The following is a 23099-nucleotide window of genomic DNA, read 5'->3' as shown; positions in this document are numbered from 1 at the left end:
CTTATGCATCTGTAGCAGGTTAAAGCTGCTTTCTGCTCCCATTGAAGACAAGCAAGGTTAGACACACATACATCACGAGCAGAACTGGCTCCAGAATCCCTTATCTTCAATGCAGTCTACCCCTAGTCCCCATAGACTGGTTTTCTAACTCCGTGTACTGCAAGCTGGAACTAAAGGGCCTTACTCAACCCATCCTCAGCCTTTGACAGGATTGCTGACCTCATGGGCCTAGCTTTCATCTCCTCCCTCAGGGTCTGAGAGCTCGTATATTATCCTCAGGGCAGGGCAAACATTACCCCTCCTGGAGTTCCACTGCTTATCCTCTGGAGGTTCTGCATGAGAGCAGCTTTTCTGCTCGCTAAACAGCATGTGCTAGAAACCACGTCTAGGATGATATAAAGAACTCTTTGCTCTCACATGAAACCTACTGCAGTGTATTTAGCCACTGCATCGCCTTCCTTTGCAGTATCTTTACACCTGTACTGCCTGGGTCTTGCAGCTGCTCTGCCCTGTCTCTGTAGAATCTGGCCATTCACATCCTCGACCCGGCCTCTTGCTGATTCTCCGACACTTGCAGCATGTTGTCAGTGACAAATGACTACAGCAGCACGATATAAAAACAAGAGGGAAGGAAAACAAGCAGCAACCACCAGTCCCTCTCATCACAGAGAAAAGAAAGCTGAGTGCTGCTTCCTCCATTTGTTGACAATGATGTAGTTACAATAAAATAGGTCTGTGCATTTGTTTAATATTAGGTGATCCTTTCTGGGCTAAATTCACCTTCACTCAAGATCATCTCTGCTACCTTTGGTCTGTAACTGCACACTTCTCTTCTGCATTCTCTCTTTTCTTTGCAGATTTATTGCTATTGGCCTGTGCCTGGTAGATAGCCCTAGGGACCACGCATCCTTCACTGCAGCCTGCGATTACATGCAGCACAAGATCAGCAATGTATTCTTCCCCACCCCACCTCATCAATATCAAGATGTCAGTGGCACCACTGAGGGCGAGAGCCGAGCTTGGCTTTCCCTGTGCCTGTGGTTTCTCAACAGATCCTGTCAAAAGCGAGCTAGAAGCCAGCTGGATTCTGGTGCTCCATTAAGGTGGATACCTGTCCTGTAGGAATGGGGACCCCCAGATAGCAGCAAGTATTTGATTTCAGCTATCTGCATCATCTTGTCACAAAATGAAATAATGAAACCAGTGGAAAATCCAAGGCAGTTTAACATCCCCTCAGTGAGACTGTAAGGGCCTCCTGTACATCTTAGGCCCGATTCCATATCTATTGGCAACACATCCGCAGCTTGCAGGGAGTTCAAGGGAACCACCAGACCTGGGGCTCGACTGGCTGGCTCGAGTGCCCCTTTGCTGCCAGAGGTGCCTCTGAAATGCACTGCCTACACCTTCTCCTCCCTTCCTGGGTCCTGATACAGAGACGACACTTTTCTGTGGTCAGAATACCCCCTCCCTCCTGAGGTTTGGCTGGGTTTATCCAGAGGGTGCGAGGGGAACCCTGAGGGTCCCCAGTTGAAGTCTGTTCTGCCATTTGTTCCAGCCCAAGGCCTCACTTGCTTTGGCAAGCAGCTCCCAAACTCCTTCTGGCTAAGATCAGGCCCAACTCCCAGAACTCTCTGGTAGAGTCTGCTCACTCCTAGCAGACTGACCACTGGACAGTCAGAGTCTCCCTTCGCCTTCATTGCAGCCTCTTCCTGGTCTTCAAAGGACAATCAGCCTGATCTCTTGCCCCACATGGCTCATGCTAACCAGAATTGGTTAGACCCAGCCTCAAGGAGTAAGCCACTGTGTTACACCTTTGTAACTTTTGGCCAGTGTCTGAGGGTAGCAGGGGGTCTGATACGCTGTATCAGAAGACAGATTTTCTTACTGGTCTTTAAGCAGTTGGTTTGCTTCTCCCACCCCTACCTATTTTGAAACTTCTGCTTTCATATTGCTGATTCCATTGTTACCTCACTGCCCTCACACTTCCCATTACTTCTATTGCCTGCCTGATGCCTCGATGGTGAAAGCTTGGCTCGGTGGTCAGGATCCATGAGGGAACCTTTGGTTTAGGAGCCTAAATCCTGTTTTTAAGCACTTCTGCGATACACAAAACGCTCACTGTACTGTCAGTAGACACCTCAATTCACTGTGAAAATTCACCTACATTTTCACAGTAGAAGCCCAAGTCTCCATCTCTGAGTATGGACACTACTGCTTCAGGCAGGTTTCTAGAAAGCCATTTCATCCCTAAATCCACCTTGATTCTCCAGCCAGGCGAAGATATGTGAGGAATGCCCATCTACCCTAAAGGGCTAATCTGATATGCATGCTGCACACAAAATGGCCGTGGCAGAGGGTTCTAAGCTTTAGCCCAGTGGTTCGGCACTCACCTGGAGTTGGCAAACCCTGATTTAGCTCCCCACCCCACCCCACCCCACTCCCAGTACCAATTAGGAGAAGAGATTTGAGTATGGCTCTCCCACACTTCAGGTGAGCAGCCTGGTTGCTGGACTAGGAGAGATCTGATGTGGCATTCTGGTCCACTTAATATTAAAGTGGACTGGCCTGAACAAAGTGAGAATCACTTGTTCAGGTGTTAAGGAACTTCAAAGAGAGGTGAGAAGCCTCCTTCAAACCCTCTCTTCTCAACAGACAGCTGATTGGTCAAGCCACTAAGTTAAAGGTTAAAAGGGAGTCTTCCTCCACCCTCTTGTGTGGAGTTGGGCGAGGGACTTAAGCTACCTGATTCCAGGAAAGGATTCCCGGCTGTAGACTGCTAGGAGAGAGGGAGACAACCTTTTCATAGGCATCTCAGGCAATTCCTTGCCTAGCATGTCAGCTTGTGTCAGTCCCATACTTAGGGTATCTTAGGTTCCTTGCAAATTGTTTGTACAGAGTCTATGACAAAGAGACCTTGATTCTCAACAACAGTTGACAAGTGCTTTCTCACTAGAAACACACTGACATGCTCTTCCCAAACCCTGAGTGTAAGACAATTAAAAGGGAATAAGGCTTCTAATCCTAAACCTCACAATGGTCCCACATCATTCCAGAAATCCCCAATTCTCTGCCAGTGTTCTAATTCTTTCCATCCATGGTTGGAACAAAATTTTGTTATGTGCACCACCAATAAACACTCATGCTGCCATCTTCAGATGGCTGTAGGTCCTCTGCTAATCAGCTGGGCAGCTTCTGAATCTCTCCTCAGTGGCCACCCAAGCTCTCAGCTTCCAGGGACCACTGCTCTCTGCCATCTGCAGAGATTTAATGTTTCAACAGTTCCATTCACCTCTCTCATTGTCATTTTAGCCTTACCTAGAGATCCAGCTCTGCCCAAATCTTTTTAAGTTTTGTGTTTTTCCTGCAGGGTGATAGAAATTGGGGGTGATGAGAAAGGCAGGTGGAATATCCTTTTCAGCCTCCTTTCTACATACAGTCTCATTACCAGCATTTATTCCAACAATGCAACAGGGTAATTAATTCTCTTAAATTAATTACAGTGCCACAGAGGGGAGGAGGAGGAGCTGCAGATCACAATAGACCTGTTAACAATCAGCATTTCCAGGGGCTGGTCGCTACGAATAAACACATGAATATTTGTATTGCTGCTGATGGAACAGGTTTAATTACAGTTTGGAAATGGAGTCTTCGCTTTCAGCCACCTCGCAGAGATGACACTAACCACACGTCATTTTAAAAGGAGGAAGCCACATTGCTTTGGTTGTGTCAGATAATTGTGAAGGTTTCAACACCTAAGAGCATCCCCAATAAAAAGAGAGGGGCAGACGACTCTCCCAGTCATCCAAACCCCTATAAATCAGCCTCAGTAAATAATAATCCTCTTTGATTTGGATATTTTTCTATTTTAATCAATTTTGCAAATTAGGCTGATGTGCTTAATTGACCTTGTTCACATCTAATATTTTCTGTCATTCTCCTGTGCTTCACATCTGCCTTTTCCCCGTCATCTTGTTTTGCAGCAAACCAGAGACACAATTCTTACGCCCCTCCTGGAACACTCTAGTCTAAGAGCCTTGACTAAGGAACATACTGACAGTACAGCATGGCTAAGGCATGCAGCACACACTGCTTAGTTTTTTTTGGCAGTGGCAGATGAGGGTCTTTAGGGTCTAACTGAAACAACAATATCCCCACAAAGGCTTTAGAGAAAAAGCCAGGTATTGATCACTGGAAAAGGGAAAAAAAGAGAGAAACAGCAGATTGCAAAAGCTGACAGGAAACCCAATTTGCCCGACTGCTTAGTCGGGTATATGAAAAGGTCAGCGCCATATTGCAAAACTGCTCTGAGCCTTTATACAAAAAAACCCAAACAAACTGCTCTAATTTCCCTTAGAAGAATCTCAGCTTATTGTTTAGTGTGGACAGTTTACTTGCATATACACTACAAGCTTTTCTGATAGGTCTTAATGCTATTAGATAGTGCCACCTTTTGTAGGAGAGTCTTCTGCACTTAACAGAAGGTGACATGAAATAACACTAACAAATCATAATGCAACTTCACTTCAAAAAAAGTTTTTTGTTTTTTTTTGTTCCAGCTCATTTGCGCATGATCCAAGTCTGTAACACAACAGGTTCTTACTTATCCCCAGCAGCAGGCATCATCTAACTTACTTTAAATGAATCTTAGCTTAGCTCTGAAAATATGAGTTATCATCCATTAATATTGTGTTGAAGAGGCCTATATTAACTTCAGGAATTTTTTACACCAGAGCAGTAACTCCCCTTTTTCTAAAGAACGCAGGGTATACACAATGGAGCTCAGCTTGAGTAAACATTTTTAGGATGAAGTTTTACTCAAATCTGCAGGGCAGATCTGAGCTCTAACATTCTGTTGTCTGTACAAAGAACTCCCGCTGTTGTCAAGAGGAATGCTGGGAGATTAAGCAGAACTATCCTCACCCACCCCAGTGAAACTGAATAAGATTATGCTCTCATTGGGTCTGTTTCTATCCATGAGCGGAATACATTTGGTTTATGTGCACCACCAAAAGAAATGCATTTTACTGGCTGTGGACACTCTACTAATCAGCTGAGTGGTACCTGAATCTCTCCTGTGCAGCCACTTAAGCACTGAGCTCACAGGAAATGCAATAAGTGATGGGGGGTGGGGTGCACACAGGGCTCACACACTCTACAATGCCCCACCACCACTCTTATAGTCAGCACCCTACTGAGCTGCTTCCAATGAGTGCAGGATCCTTGCCCCCAAGCAGGGTAGTAGGAGTGCAGTGTGAGCTTTCAAGCTCCTGATATCCCTAGGCTGCACTATTCCACTGGAGGGGTTGCCCAGCAGGCACAGGAAGCCACAGGTGGGGCAGAGCACGTTTGGGGGAAGGAAGAGAAGAGGGAGGACAGGGACAAGGGCACGTGGCCCACACCCCCTGTGAGCCCTGCACCAGTCGCAAGTGCTCAGCTCATGGAAAATTAAGCCCAATGGCCAAAAATTGAGACATCGTAGACCATCCAGCTGCAGCTTTATTGTTGGGGGGAAGGGAGTACATGCAGCAACATAGAAGCATTTCCTTAAGTCTAAACACTTGTAGCTAATATCCATGTTAACAATAGCAACACAAGATTCAGCAAGACCTGGGAGCAACCTGACACCTAGTCTGCCAGAATCCCAAAGGGCTCTCCATCAGCATAGTTAATTCACCTCCCTGAGAGACTATAGGTAGGTCAACATAAGACTTCTTCCACTGGCCTACCAGTAGGTCTTCAATCAGAATTCTTAGCTATGTTGCTGATGAATGGGGATTTTTCCCTTTGAAGAACAGAGTAAAATTCAGAGCAATCTGAATTGGCAAACTGGGCCATAGACAAACTGAAATTCAAAGACAGAATGTGAGTAGTACATTTACAGAAGAAATATGCACAAATATAGAAAGGGGAATAATTGGCAGTAGCAGTTCTGAGTAGGATCTGAGAGTTGTGGATCATAACCTTAACAGGAGTAATTCACACAACGCTGTTGCAAAAAGAGCAAGTTTTGAGTTGCATCAACAGAGGCAAGTCACAGGAGATGATACTACCACTTAATTTGGCACTGGTTAGGCCTCAACTGGAGTAGTGCATTCAGTTTGGTGAAAGTGTAGAAACAACGTAAAGAAACTGGAAAGGACTGAGTGTCAAGTAACAAAAAAGATCAAAGGGATGGAATACAAGTCATGTAAGCAAAGGCCAAAAGGAACCGGGTATGCATAACTTGGAAGAGAGAAGATTAAGAGTGATATGAGTGGTCTTCATATACTTAAAAAATAAGGAAAAGTTGTCATCTCTTGATAGACAGCCAGATGATGTAATTAGTTCAAACTGAAGCATTGCAGCTTTAGATTTAATTGTGCGCGCGTACACACACACACACTACAGTGAAGCAGGCAGCTACCCCAGGGCTCTGTGGTAGTTGCCCAAGCCATCCTATGGACAGGAGGATGCAGGGTTACCTGGAGCCAGGTGTGACAATAGTGGAAGTAGCAGGGCATTGCCTCCCCTCACTCACCACACAGGTAGCATGGGCAACAGCCTGCTGTGCTCAGCTGTGCTGCACTCTCCTAACCCTCTGAGTCCCACTTCTCTGCGGCAGTGGGAAGCAGCCTCCTCTCCCCACCACCCGCAGAGAAGCAGAGCTCAGCAGGCCAGCACAGGGCAGTGTGGAGGAGGCTGCCGCTTGGGTGAGCGTGGGGACAGAAGCGTGGCAAGGGGAGGTGACCCTTTGCTGCTGCTACTGCCCACCACTGCTACTGCACCTTGCACAAGATAAATCCCAGACCAGGTGGTCAGGGAAGGGGTAAAGGGTCAGAACCAGGGACAGATGGGGCCTGTGGCCTGGCAGGGTTGCCCCAGGCCCTGCCTCTAGCTCGGGACAGCCTTGTCCCCACAACTGCTGTAATAAGTCTTTCTGAATTGTCAAAATGGATTCCCATCTGCAAAAAGACTGGGAACCGCTGATCTAGCCACCAGCCACTACTGAAGTCAAGCTAGTGAAATAAACATACCCCACAGCTTGAAATGATCCTTATTTAATTAATGCAGTTCAGAACCTGGGTTTCATCCCTGAAAGTAGTGAGAAAATAGAAAAGGTTCCAAGATCAACATGAATTCAGCCTAATTGAACTTCCTGTGCATTTTATGGTCCAGGTTGAACCTCTGAAGTCCAGCACCCTCAGGACCTGACCAGTGCCAAACAAGAGAATTTGCAGAACCACAGGATGTTAATATTGTTTCGCAGCATTACCAATACTGCCACTGCTCACTGGGCTCTTTGAAGACATTTAGGGGTAGAGCTAAATAACAGCTCAGAACATAGATCCAGGACTACTGTTTACAAACAAACTTTATGGGACCATAGAAATGTTGTCCACATTGAAGTGGACTTCCAGCCAGCTGAAATCATGCCAGACCGTGGATGTTGCTGGACCAGAGGGGTTAAACTTGTATATTTTACAAAATAGGCATGGTGACATACCACACACAGAACCAGAAAAAAATAAATAGGAACTAGGACATAAGCGCAAGCTGATATTGCAGTTGAAATCTTGATTTTTTTTTTGCATTTCTTCTTTAGAATCATTTTTATAGTAGAGCCTTAATTTTGCATTAACATGCGCAGTGGTTTTGTTTGCATTTAGCTTTCCAAGACTGCCTACAGCAAAAGTGAAAAGAATGAAAAAAAAAACCAAGGAAAAAATAGCAGCCCACTGTGTTTTGCCGTGGTCTGCACAAATACCCCTGACTTGATCAGTAGAGCTCCTTGCTATGGAGCATTAGAACTTGTAAAGCTTCTATAAACTAAATCCAGCTCAGTTTACAGATATTAATGGTACCACCAAAAATCAGTGGGACTGTCGGTTCATGGAAAGTGAACAGGCAGCTGCACACTTGACTTGCTGCATGCACACACACAGTACATCTATATTCTGGAAATATCTCTAGTCTGAACATTTTCTACTCTATGCACCCAAGGTGCAAATATCAGGTGATCAAGTCTGTGCTTAAGCATATCTAATATCACTTTTCAAACTGCATAAAGGCAATAGATCTCAAGATGAATTTTATTCACCTGACACTTCAAACTGTTTCACTCATGGAACCTGACTGCAAAGAGCATCAGAATACTGAATCCCTATTCCTACAGGACATAAGCCTTCAGCTCAGATCCTACAAAGATTTACACATATGCTTAATTTAAACACACTATTAGCATTCCCCTCTGACAGTAAGTCTCAGGGCATCAAGCTGGACATATGCATGAGTCACTGGTTAAAAGCTATGGTTGCTTCCCCTATTAGGGGCAAGGAGACTTTGTATTCATACCTGATTATAAGGCATTACTCCAGTAACATGTTTTAGCTGCTGTAGGATTAGCTCCCTCTAAGGCCAACAACTACTTCTGCTGCTGCTGCTGCTGCTTCATGCATCTTGCCACTTCTTTCTCTCTCTCTCTCTCTCTCTCTGAAACTCAAGTGGTCTCTTTTCATGGCTCAGTCAGTCAGTCAGCAAAGTCATTAGAGTCCTCCCTTGCAGGGCTACTCAGCCTTCTGCTCCTCTGACTGCTCAATTCCATTTCCCCAGACCAGAAACACTACAACCAGCAGCCAAGATCTCTGCTATCCCAAACTCAGATACCATTTCCCAAGGCTGCTTGCATGTCATCTCTGTCAGGTTCTTTTCCCACCATCCTATAGGTTCACGTTTTCCCCAGGCCTTCTAGTTTCTCCCTAATTGTCTCTTTCCCTTCTCAAAGGCTAAACTGTGATTGCAGACATCTGCAACACAGCCCCCTCTGCTAGTAGTTACCTAGTTTTAGACCAGCTCAGACTCTCCCTGCCCAGCTGGTCTCCATCTTCGCACAGAACTTTTCTAGCCAGATTAATTTTCTCCCAGGCACAGCCTATCTGGTTCATTAGCCACTTTCCAGCTGACTTAACCCTTTCAGGTAAGGGTGGAGTGAGCACCACATCTCAGGCACACACACCACTGCTGATGCTGTACAAATAGATAATTTACCTGAGCTAGATTTGAACTGACAAACAAAGTAAAAGGCTTAAGGATGTATCTTCCAGGCACTGAGGCATCCAGCACTGTGCATGTTTGGGTTGCTATACCATATTTTCTAGCACACATTACTGTGGCAACTCAGACCCCAATGGGAATAGCCTTGATGTCAGTTAAGTGCATTGTTAAGTACTTAACATGTGCTGCTTCATCTCTGATATTTTTACAAGGCTGTCAAAGAGAAATACTATTTTTCTTCCTTCTCCATTTCACTTTTCCTCACGATATAGCAATTAACAAGAGACATTAGATGCTGGCAAAACTGTCCCTTTTGAAGTCCCTACACAGCTGTCACCCTGAAGATAAAGGCAGATTATTCCATCTTGACATTATAATTGTGGATTCAAGATAAAAGCCTAGATGAGAAACTTCATAACCTCATGCCGAGAAAAAAAATGAGATCACCATGAGGTAATTTTACTTCTAGTTTTGAAAGTTTAAGGACTTCCTTGAGGGTGAAGAAGGAGAGAATATCATATCTTCTACTGGTGTGGAATGAGCTATGTTACTTCTTATTACTCTAGTAAAGAGGTGTTGGGTGATTTCTTTTTCTTTATTTCTGATGTGTGCATGAGCTCTAGGGCAAGCAAATTATTCCTCTTTTCTATGTTTTACAGCTGCTTTTCATCACTTCTGCTATATAATTTTCTTCCTCCTGAGCTCACTCCACTTTTATATAATGTACAGATGAGGAAAATGGTTGTTGGACAGTTCTGGGGGCTGGCTGTGGCACCCTTTCATATCTGGGACCCCAGTTTGAAGTCAGTACTGGTTGCTGGAGCCCTACAGAAAACCGCATCTGATTCTGTTCTTAGAGTATAAGGCTCAGTGTCTCAGAAATTTAAGCGCCTCACTCCCACTGATTTCAGTGGGCTTTAGGTGCCTAAATATCTTCAAGGAGTCAAGTTTTGGGCTTTCCTGAAATCTGGGGCACAGACGCTCATGGTCTCAGGGACCTCAATTGCATTTCCAAAAGGTACTTAGAAGCCCAAATCCCACTGACAGTGAAAGGGACATAAGTTAGTTATTGCACCTCTGAGTACAACTATGACTAAATAGCTTCAGAAATCTGTGTGCGTCAGTAGCAAAAAACTCACCACTAATGGGAACTTGTTGGCAGTCTCAGCAGGGAGCCGAAGGATGGAGTGGGCAGAAAAACTCAATTACTCTTTGACCTACAGAAGTGGCCTCACTCCAGATCAGTTTGGTGCACACAGATAAAGCCGCCATGACAGCAACACAAACTGCCAACCCTTTTCTTTATCCTTCTGATGGATGAAAGAAAAAACCCACAGTTTTTAGACCTATCAATCTAGCAGGATTATGACTTCTTAACAAACAAACCAGCAATGGAGTGTTAAATGTAAAGAGGAAACCCTAACATCTTTAACCATTTTGTAGTAGGATGGGGGACAGATAATCTAATATAGGTAGAATAGAACACACACAAAAACTAAACAAGACTTCACCAGATGTTCTAAAAAAGGCGTTGGTGCTTTTCCCCCTTTGGTTTTCTGTCTTTCTGGGCTCTAGCAAGAAGTGGCAAAGAAAGAGCAGAAATTTCTGAAGAAACTCTGTTTTGAAAGGTTTGCAGGCTATTTTGGCAACCCAAGAGTTTCAGATTAAAATTTGGATAAGCAGCTGTAGTGAAATCCTTGTTCCATTGAAATCAGTGGGAGCTTTAACTTCAATGAGGCTAGGATTTCATCCCTCAACTGTCAGGTGCTTATCTGAACTGGAACCATGGGCTAATTTTTTTTTTTTTCTCTGAGCAGAGCCATTAGAAATACACCTATTTCCCCTAACAGCCATATTCTCCCTTGAGATCAATCAGACCGATCTCGACTCAAGATCTTGAGGGCTTCACTGAAACATCTGGGTGTTTTATTCTGTATGAGTATCTGTTCTGTGCCTGAGAAATGCACACCTGGAAATTCATCCCCTCCAACCCTATTCCCCTCCCACCAAAGCGATCTATACAGCAAAGCTGGCATTGCAAGCAGGGAAGAATTCAGACTGGTGCTCAAGAGCAGAGCCCTTTGATCAGTCAGGAGACCTGCTCAGGACAGGAAAATATTACCTTTAATGAAGATCACTTCCTAACTCTTCCAATAGATCTTGCTTGGAGTCACCCTCTTATATTTAAGCTGTTAAATGTGATAGTGAATTAAAATGAAAAGTAAAGATTTATATGACATGCACAATAACTTAGAGTCATTTAAAAGAGAAACATTGCCTTTGTATTATTTCCCATGTCATTTCATTTCCATTTTTAATGGGTCTTTGGTTTCTTGTACATTTTCTAAAAACAACATCCTCAATGCGAAATAGCAGAATATTTAACATGAGCATAGCAGCAACCCTTAAATAAATACAGGAGGCACAGTCATGAGGGTGTGTATGTCTAATGAACGGTCCTTTCCTCTTCCTTGACATGGAACTTCTTTATCATCAGTAGATAGGGATAGATTCTTAGCTCATGTAAATTGTCAGACAATGACTCCAGTGGAACTATGATAGTTTACACTCATTAAGGATCGGCCTATAATAAGAGGATAGAAGTCATCTCAGCAAAAGAGGGTTGTCTATTATTTAGAGTTGTTGGAATGATTTGGAGCAAATATTTCATTTGATAAGCCTAGCCTTTTGTCTTTTGTGTGAGCTCTCTGAATTACATGCTGTTATTTAGGACTTTGTTATTCAAAAACATTCTGTGCAAATGCATTTCAGACTGGGTTGTTCTCAAACTACTCAATTCAACCTGCTCAAAAGCCCAGTGACATCAAAGGAACATTTCAACAGGCCTGGAGGAGACCCTTATGGGCTACACCACTCAAAATACACTATTCTGAATGACTGGTGATCTAACATTTCCTTTTTCTGATTGGAGGACAGATGATTTTTAGGCTGTACAAATGAGATGATTTCTTGCCTGGACCATCTGTTTACTTTCTATGCACTCCAGAAATATTTCTACAGGGGTTCCAGCAGAGCACTTCTGGTGCAAATATGCCTCCTAGAGTAAACAAGCATATTTGCACAAATACAGTTCCTTGTTCAAACATTCATATGAACAACAAAAGCACAAAAATATCACATGCAAAATGTATACAGAAAACCTAATAAAAATTATATATTGTGAAATGCAATATGGAATCTACTAATATGGTCACAACACGCCCAGCTCTACCGATTATTCACTTTCGTAACATAAATATTGTTCTACTATTCGCCTGTGAGCCACACATACGAGCTGTAATTGCAGCCAAGGTCTATTAGGGTATGAACTCCCTCACAGTAACAGATTAGTGTAGTACAACATGATGGATGGGGAAAGGAATGGGAACATTACAAAGAAAGTATTGCTTCTAACAAGACGCTGGAAACATGAGCCTGCCAGCAAAGGGTGATCATTGCTAATAGTTTAAAGTGTCAAAAGCTATTCCAAATGCCAGTGAGGAGAAAAGCATAGAAACTACATGTAACACCAAACTGTGCTCTAGTAGAAAGAAAACTCTCACATCCGCGAAGATTTATATGTATAAAACTGTGAGATTGGGCACCAAAGGATCCTTCTGCCCTGATGTGCTATTATTGACATGACTCAGGGACTGAATGCCAGATCATTAGGTGAGTTTGGCATCCACATAACAGGCAACTGAACCTCTGGGTAACATTAATGTGGATGGGAGAAGACTGGGAGTAGAAATAATCATCCCCTGTTCCAGCATATACAATACACTGGGGCAGCTCCAGCATCTGATTAAGCCCCTCTAACTTACAACCTGGTAGGAACAGGTGGTAGCTCATTCTTAGCTCATTTCCATAAATCTTCAGAAATAAAAGCACAAGAACAAGAATAAAGGGAAGCAATCTTCTGGGAGTTTTTAACCATTTGTCAGAGACTGAAAACTAAACAGCCTTCTCGCCCTTGGCCCTATTGGGATCCAGGTGTTGCCAACCCCCCAGCCCCCACTAATGGCATGTGGAACAGCCCTATTAGGCAACCTTTCTGTTCCAACACTATAGATAAGTAGGATAGCAAGACAAATGTAAAGATGGTAGTATTCATCCCTGATTCTTGGTGCAGTTCACCCTGCTGATGCTTTCAGCAGGTCTCAGTTCGGGCTTGATAATAATTTGAAATCCAGCTAGATGCAGAACTTTCTACAAATGTGGCCATTTTATTGTTCATTTTTAAATGCTCCATAATGTTTGCAGTACTTGTGTATCTAAAACAGGTACACGCAGATAGTGTTATGCCTGACTTTCGTCTTCAATGCAACAGCACCAATCATGACTAATTCTTTTGCTATTCACGTGCATCAGCCCCACAAGGATTCATGCACTTGCTTAGCTTCACAGATGAACAGCCCCACTGAAGGCAATTTCATGCAGGTAAACTTATTGACATGCATAAATCTTTGTAGGATCAGGGCCTTTAATTGATATCTATGAAAATACAATCTGTGCATAAATTAACAATGTGAAATAATTGCACTAAGTGACAGGCAGGGGAATGGCACATGTTGTAAAATGACCAAGAGAGAAAGATCTTAGTATTTCAATCACTGCTCTTTTTCTTAGCATAGGTGTGGGTTAATATATAAGCAGGACAATAACACTGGAGTAGAGAGAGCTGGATTCCGGCTGCTTACCACTAATTTGTCACTTTCTAGATAAACCCAGGCACTCTGAGGTCTGCTTTCCGTACCTAACAGAAAATGTGACCTGCACTAAGGATTTTCTCACTTTTATCTCTGGATTAATTATCCAGTTCAGCTAAACTTGGCACCTTGTTTTTGTGAGGGAGGAGATACCAACCAGTCAGAATAAATGAGAAAAATTAGGGAGTTTTGTACTTCTTAAAGCAATCCTTGTTAGACAAAGAAACTTCTTCAAGGAGGAGATAAGAAATTCTGCAACAGGATTAGAGTCTTGGACATTATCAGGTACACACTGCAAAGTGAAAAAAAATAAGGCTTTTGGTATAAAAGAAAAGAAGGAAGAAGCGCCTCAAAGTCTTCCATGATGAGAGAATTTTTTGTTTGTGCATTTGGTTGCATCAGTTTCTTCCCTCTCTCACAAAAGTTCTAATTAGCTGAGATGTGAATTTTCTTGACAGTCTCTTTAAGATTTAGCTTGATTGAAGGGTAATCATTCCTCTTTTTTTAATTTTATTTTATTCTTTTAACCTTTGTCCAAGGCACAATAGGTATATGTTTGTACTCACTTTCCCCCAAATTTTGCAACCACTGCTTAGAACAGGGATAAGATTTTCCAATAAAACATCTAACTGGTTTAGGAGCTTAAACCCTCTTTTTCCAAAGTGACTTAGGTACTACAAATCTAAGTCCACCAAATACTTACTGCCACCAAAGTACTTACGAAGGTGGTACATGTCTGCACTACCCTCCTTGGGTTGGTGGTGCATATCATCACCAGCAACACATGCAGAAAACAATTACAAAAATAAATACCAGTCACAGCCATCACAGAGGGTCCCTCTAACATTTGTTTAGGGTGAAAAACTTACAAGTTAAAATCAGCACTGCTCAAAATTACTGGGCCAGACTCTCAGCTGGCATAAAGGTCTGTAGTTCTACTAAGGTCGCTGTTCTGAGAGGAGGGTATTGATCTTTACCTGAGGTGAGTGAATTCATTCTGGCTCATCTCATGTTCACTCTCCTCTTGTAGGTTCCCAAATTCAGACTGAATTAGAGCCTTAGATGGTACTCATCTAACAGTGTGGCATGGGAAAGAACATATCCTAGTAAAAAATGAAGCAGCTTGATCGTCAACTCCAAAAGGACACACTATGCAGCCCTTAATCTGCAGGACTTTCTTTAAGAATACCACAATCCTTAATCAAGAAACCTTAAATCAATTCCATGGAGAGTAATTTGATTAAGGAATGCTATTTTTGGTCCTGTATTTTTCATGAAGGTAGGGTTTCTTTGACTATAAAGAAATCCTTCACTTTCTTAGGGAGGGGGGAGCCCTCAAGGGTTCTCACCATTTTTTATATTTGGACTACACTCATTTAGCAATATGGAAGGATTAGGTGGCTCTGACCTCTAGTCATGCCCCCACATTGAGAAATCTTGCAGCTAGCCACACCAGCTGAGCCTTCCCCTGTTTTCACCTATATGATCCATTCAGTATAGCCCAGAAGTTTTTCTTTCTGGGCTTAAGAAGATGGGAATTAAAATAGCCTATGAACTTCCAAGCCCCAAAGATAGTGTAAGACAGGGATGAACAAACTTTTTACTGCAGGCCCCACATTTGACCCTGCAACTACCAGCCCCCATAACCTGTCTAATGCAATCCAAACCCATGGACATTTCGGCTATGTTCATATGATAATAAACCCTTCTGGCGTCTGTAAGAAAATAAGTCCGTAGAATGTACAAACATTAATTGGCATATAAATGTAAATACACAGACACAAAAACAGGAACATATTTCAGCAGTTTCAATGACAGGGACTAGCCTGAGACCCAGCAGCTGATCATGCTGAGCACCCCTTGCAAAATTTCACACACACCCAGTGGGGGCCCACCCCCCACTTTGTGCTCCCATCTAAGACATGTGCAAAGCCTCAAGCCTCTACAAGATCCCTTGGCTGAACTGTGATTAAGGGCCATATTAAGGGCCATATTCTGTGCTCCAAACCCCCTCACTGTCATAGAAAGGTATCCATAAGATAAGAAATAATGTACAGTACAGAGATGTCACAAGTTAAATCTGTTCCACCATCTTCCAATTGATATCCTACTCCAATTCTGTAGGCTGCATGTGGGACAGTGGAGGGATCAGGGAATTCAAAGTCTTATTTCTGGATCACTGGCTCAACTCCAAGCCAGATATGAAATTCTGGCCATGTTCAAGTCAATGGCAACAAGTCTGACTCAAAAGGGACCAGGACTTCAGCCTAAGTATACAATTATTCTAAATTATAGACAGTGGTTGGGTGGACCTATGTCAAATGACCTGGAGCATTGCTGTGGTAGCATTTCATAATAAAGCTTTGCCTTTGAAACTTAGGCTATGCCTACATTATGCATTCTTTATCGTATAGAAATACTTCTATGCTGAAGTGAAGCTCACCTAGTCTAGACGTAGCTGTACTGGTAAATCCACATTTTTATTGGTGTAGCTTATTCCAGAATTCTTGAACAAAACTGAATGCACCTACACCAGTAAAAGGGCAGTTCTGCTGATATAACTGTGTCTACACTAGTAACATCTGCCAGCAGAGTTATGTCACACCCCACATTGACACAGTTAAGTGGGAAGTAGTCTGAAGTATTGACACAGCCTACTGAACGTTACTCCACTATTCACAGTATTTCTGAAGCTGCATCTACACTACAAGATAAAATCCAAGTGTACAGACAGAGCCGCGAACTCCCTGCAGGGGCTATTTGAATGGGCAGATGCACTCACAGCGCTAATAGCATAGAAAGAAAGACAGACATTTCTCAGGCTCTCATACTAACATGAGCCCACAGCCAAAGGCTTGCTGCTCCTGCTTGGAAATTCAGGCTCTTCCTGTTACTGGAGAGCAGCAGCTACAGTGGAGCACTGAGAGGAACATTATGGGTTACATAGGGGACACCCCTGGAGGCTAATAAATTCCCTTTTAAGACGTGGCACTTCCACACTTGTCTTTAATAGAACTTCTGAATTCAAGCTTTACGCTATACCTGTCAGGTAACTGCTGCTCTGTAATCTCGAGATTACTGAACCCAAAATCAAGTTAATGGCCTTTGCCGTGAAGTCACCTGGTAAAATTGATCTAACTGAATTAAAATGTATTTTATCTCATAGCGTAGACGCCGCCTGAGTTAGTCTACACAGTATACAGTTAGCGTACAGGTAGCTACACTTAGTACAGTGAACTTTAAACGTTCATTCTCTTACAGATATCCAGTTATTACCTATGTTAACTGCAATCTCTAGACTGTGATAACTCAAAATGGAGTGAACTTGAACTGCACCCACTGTACTGAGCACCAGAAGTATCACAGATGCTACAGTATCATTATTTACCTACAAAGGCTAAGCTGTAAAGGTGTTACAGGTGACTACAGCAATGACAATCTTTGAGCTATCAGAACTAATGCTAGAGGCCATCCTTCCTTGTAATTTCAGCAAAGAATCCAAGGAATTTAACGAGAACAGAATATGAGCATCTCTTCATGCTCCACAGAGACTGTCATTCCAGGTCAGGTGGAGGCAAAGGTGGTAATGGGGAAGTTTTCATTGCTGCAAATATTTCATTCTCCTCTGTGGGTTACAGGAGTTTGGTTTCCACTGCAGTCAATCATACACATTTCATGAGTGCTCAAATCGCTTTTTAAACTCTGAAAAGGAAGTTTGCCTTCATGGCCAAAAGGTCAGCAGCTATCTGATGTGAAAGTTATCTTTTACTTGCAATGTTGTTGCTGTCAGAAAAAGGGGGAAAGAAATGCTACAAGGAATAAATTTACTGTCGGAATGTTATCATCTGGATTCTGTAATGTTCATATGCTTAAAATGTCAATGGAGGAGCCAGCAAGTAGCTGGTGCATTTGCAACTATCACATGGCAACGTTCCACAAAAATGATTGATGATGGGTTAATATTGCTTTCAAATATTCTAAAGATTGTGTTAGGAGGCAGGAGTCAAATTATAAATCAATCAGAAAAATGTGTTTTCTCTGAAGAATTATTAATATGAAAGCAAACACCTTGGAGGAAGCTGATGGCTTGTTACACTTACAGAATTTACAAAAACTAGACAAAGATATGTTAGAAAAGGGAAATGTGAATATTTTCAATAAGGAAACTATTGTAAGTCCTATATGGTAGGTGAAGAACCTCTCATCCCCTTAAAGTGTGGCAGTATGTTCCAAGCTAGCTCAAGGTGCTTCTATCCAGGCAGAGGGTCTATGGATGTCAGGGATGCTTTTTCTCTGCTTGTTACACCATAGCCATGCTTGGTCTCCATCAGGCTTAGCTAGTAAGATGCCAATGACCTCAGCACACCTTCAAGTCCCAAATTCCCCATAAACCATCTGACCTGAAGTGCCCAGCCCTCTCCAGGATCACTCAGAGAAATAATGGTTAATTTGGTCCTTTGAATGGTTTATTTGGTCCATTGAAAAGACGAAACCCAGCAGCTTGCCACATTAAATGGAGTTCACAATTACTTCAATTCAAATATAGCACTGATCAGCTTAGATTTAAGTAAAGCAAGTTTATGAACAACAGGACAGGTTAGGTGATGCCAAGAAAAAGAAATAAAAGGGTGGACATCTAAAAGTCTAAAAAGCAAATTATGGTCTTTGTATAAATGGTTTCTGGTACCAATAACTCTTTGTCCAGCATGACTGACTCTTTCTCCATTAGAACCTTTCATAAAAGTAAAAGGTGCTAGCTTCCCTCATCTTGGTATGCGAAAGATAAAGATGGTATCTGATATTCCCAAAGAATTGTTTCTGTTCTCAAGGTTAGGAAGGTCTTCTGAGGATTCCGTCTGTGTTTCTCAATCATGCAGGAGCAATGTTAGTTCTCCATCTCTTGAGCCCAGGCTGTTGTCCTGCAGCATACTTTTGTTTATGGCTAATATATAAATTGAGGTAAATCTACTTTTATTTCCCTTGGAAAGATCTGTTTATCACTTTTGCATAGACTATGCTGCCATTATCTTAAACATGTTCTAGTAACATACAGAAGGACTTCATGACTATACTTAAAAGCTTGTCATGTACATTTCACAATGATGTTAATGTCAGTAGTTTTCAGATTATACCTTACAAAGTATATTTTGTACAAACATCATTGCAGTAGTGCATAGGGTGTGAATACGGGAGAGTACTTGGAGCATGCAGTTGACCAGACAGTTGCTGACTTTACAAGTTGTACACCAGGTAGGACATCAAAACCTTCCAATTGGGTAAATCAGCAGCTTTCCAGCTCTTAGTGATGTCAAGGGGATGCAGCAGACTGACGTCCTGATTCACAAGTCAATCTAGTGAGAGAACACCTGTGTGCTTGATAGGCTCTGGTTCATACGTGTGGTACCTCTTGTGTGTGTATCACCTACCACAGCCCAAAGGCCGTGAATGGGTTGAGAGGCTGCTCCTCTGACATACATCAAAGATTGAATGTGTATTTTCTTTCTTGTTCTCATTATATCACCTCTTTGTTTTCAGTTTTTCTCCTCCTCCATTCTGTGGCAGCAATTGTGTATGCTAATGAGATGTCCTGAGGCAGCACTGCTGTGTCATCAGTAACGAGCTGTAGGGTGATTTCAGGGTCTTCTAGGAGCCCTTTGTTAAAATTCTGTAGGCAGGTTGAGAAATGAGGAATTATTATTGGTTAGGGACTGACTTTGTACTTGTTTTTTTTAACCCCTCTGCCTCTGAAGAAGATCAAGTCCTCTCTGGATACTGCCAAAACCACCTCTTCCAGAAATCTCTTATTTCTGGAGCTCAGAAAAATACATCTGAAAAGCCAGGTGTGGGGCGCCTTTTTTTTGTGTACCAAATGGGAATTATTTTTAGAGTGCCACCAAAGAGCAGCGTCCCTGCCTTCTCTTACAGAGACTTGGCCTCCAAATTTCAGTTGTGCAAACTAAAGACTCCTCGAGTGTCAATATGTCACCTCAAGTGTTCTGCAACAAAGTTGAAATACGGCAGAGTGAGTGTTCTTCATGTAATCTGAATGCCAAGTGGTGTTGCGTCTCTTCTCGTTACTGGCTTACAGAAAGCCTCTTCATGCAACTGGAGAAACAAAGAAATGGACTCACAAGTCTACAGCCCCTCTGTCTGCAGATGTAGATCCCACAAAAATATTTGCTACAGGCTCAGAGGGAAAAACATTTGGAGCTTTTCCTTAGTAACAGAGACAGCAAACTTTTTATATGCCAATTCCTTGGTTGTTGTTTGCAGCACTTTTTGGGGTCACTAGGCAAATTCAATGACTGATCATGTCTGGTACTTATGATTGTCCTTACAGGCATGTGAAATTAGTAAGACGGAGCATCTGGAGAAAATATCAGTCTTCCTCTATCATTCTCATAAAATGGGAATACAACACTCTAATGTCTGGTTGTTTTATGGCAGTGTAACCTGTAGTCTGCAGGTACATTCAAGAAAATTGTTCTTCCTCAGAAAGAGACATAGTGAGCATGGCAAGAGGCACTCCACAGCAAACAACAAGCATTTCTCTAGGATACAATTCCCATACATTCAGACAGCTATATCAAAATCATGTGTAGAACCCCGTGTGAATATAAAATTTCAATCCACACCACATCTGTATCTGAAAATATGAGCGGTGGATAGCCACAAATTTACAGGGCTCCAGATGCAAAATTTAGATGCTCATCTACATTCAGATCTGCAAAATAGAGCAACGGATATCTGCATCCATGATGTGGACACCCACAGATACAAAGTGGATATCCATGCAAAGAGATCATTTGCAGGGCTCTAATCATGTGGAGTAGCACCTACTGATTAATTCCCCACGGTTATTTTACCAACTTCACCGAACTAAGATGTCATTGTCAAAATAACTTAGGAAGACATTACTAACATTAACCTTGAAACCCAAAACATTAACCCTTGAAACAAGTCTATGACTTGTCCTAGGCAGGTGCTCAAAAGAAAGGACAGGGCACAATACACTTTCCTCCTTTGTATCTCCTCCCACCCCCTAGAACAGCTCCTCACAATCTTATTCCTTACACTTAGCAAATCAGATTTTGATCAGACTCTGCACAAGACTGCAGCACAGAGCCATGCAGTAAATGCCTCCTGCCTTTGTGAAGCCAGCATAAGGGCTGATCACAATAGCATTTTTGAGGGCAGGAAGATGGATCATGGTCTTATTCAACAGAGTTGGGCAAGAGGGAAAATCTTCATTGCATGCCCTGAACAGCCCAGGGAAAGCCTGTGTCTGCTGAGGAACCATCCCTCTCTCTGCACACTCAGAAATGGTTGCACATCACTCCCTATGCAGGGCTGTGTACAAATTGCACAGTCTGGCCCCATGCATGGAGACACTCTTTGTGACCAGAGCCTGCAGCAATGTCAGCCACCACACATTCTCTTCTCCACTGCATCATCAACTCAGTGCCAGAAGGCTGCTCTGAATTAACCCACCAGGAGCAACTGCCAGATGAGCTCTACTGCAGGGCTGTTGCTTTTCAGACACCATGGATACGCTAATTCCTCTAAACCTCAGCACTCCCCCATGAAGCTCTTTGACTCACAAGTGTACCATGTGCTTAAATGCCATGGAAAAAAATATAAAGCTACTCTGCTCAAACCCCCAGCAGGTTCCTCAGTGACTAAGCTCCACTAATTAGGAACAGCTGTTAATGAAGTGTGCAGGTACAGACCTAACCTCTCCAATTAATGCATATGAGATTCAAAGGGGAAACTGATTGCCAAGAAAAAAAAGGAATACAACCATTTAAAAGTCACCGTTCTGTTATTTTCTCTGGGCCACTGAGGTTTCAGTCCCCACTAAATAAGCATTTATTTGTCTGGGATTACTTAAAATCACAATTTTTGTTCTGTTTACCTAAATGGGAAAACTGCCATGACTCATGACCAAGAGTGGAAATTTAGGTATTTAATATGGTGCATCAATTCTTTCCAGAGTAAGCCAAGGAAATAAATTACTGATTTTTTTAACTAGTGGCTGAATGAATGACTATGTGCTCAGAAAACAGAGAGCTTAAACTCATACACAACATGACATCAACACACTTAAAACTCTGAAGCAATTTCACTCATTTCCAGCCACACTGTTCACAGCCGCCTCCTGGTAATGAATCAACACACAGTAGCTTGTTTTCCCTTAATAATGGTGTAATTCTAGTTTGATTTTAGCCATGAAAGAGGTTTCAGAGTCTTTGACACAGTCTGACTTTTGGCATAATACTGCTATAGGTATTGTTTTATCATTGTATATCAGGTTACAAATACAGCATGAAATAAACTATTACCTGAACACAGATTAAGGATGTGAGACTTTCACTCACCCACAATTATTATTCCATTCATAGCTCACTGCTGTCCATTATAGCCCCAATCCAGTAAAGCATTTAAGCACCAGTGATTTGCTGAACCATGGCCTCTGACATGAAGCATTTAACTTGAACCTCAGAGTTAGCTAAAGCTCATTACCATTATTCCCCTAATTAGACCCAGTGATGTCAGAGCGCCCACTTGCACGAGTATGGAATGCTGGATTAGCACCAGGTTTGAATACTCAAGTACAAACCTATTGGCAGCCTTAGTTGCCAAAAAATAATAACAACAAGTTAGCAGCATGGTCCAATTTACCGGAGACTATTTCCCATACCTACTACTTTGGCATCCCTACTTCATCCCACATATTGGCCTACATATATATATATATATAGCCCACTCTTCATTGCCACTAAGTATAGCAGTGTGGAATCTCTCAGGGTGCCCCCCTCCTCATGTGAAACCTGTTGGTTTCACGAATTTGGGAGCCTTATTTTCAGAAGTGCAGTTTACGTATAGACACTAATTGAGAGAATAACGTGGACAGAAGGAGAACCCTATTAAATTGGGTGTCCTCCACAGAAAAACACCGAGGCTGCGTCTACACAGAGCTGCTCTCCCGGCAGCTCATTAGCACAGCTGCACGAGACCTTGCTCCTGGCAGAAGGGGGTGCCAGCAGTAAAGAGGCCATGTGGACAGGCCCCTGATGGCAAAAAGCCTCAGAGTTTCTGGTATAAGCAACTGTCAGAGGGGCTTTTTGCCCGTAGGGGCATGTCCACATGGCCTCTTTGCTGACGACACCACATCTGCCGGGAGCGAGCTTTCATGTGGCTATGCTAATGAGCTATGGGACCATGTTAACGAGCAGCCATTTGCAATTGCGGGGCTGCTCATTAGCATGGAGCTGCCGGAAGAGCGGCTCTGTGTAGGCCCAGCCTGAAAGCCTTCAGGTAAAGAAACAAGCAGTTCTGTTGCACCTTAAAGACTAACAT

This window comes from Carettochelys insculpta, chromosome 7 (genome assembly GCF_033958435.1).
Source record: "Carettochelys insculpta isolate YL-2023 chromosome 7, ASM3395843v1, whole genome shotgun sequence".
NCBI classification, from domain to species: Eukaryota; Metazoa; Chordata; order Testudines; family Carettochelyidae; genus Carettochelys; species Carettochelys insculpta.
Note: the sequence above shows the minus strand (reverse complement) of the source record.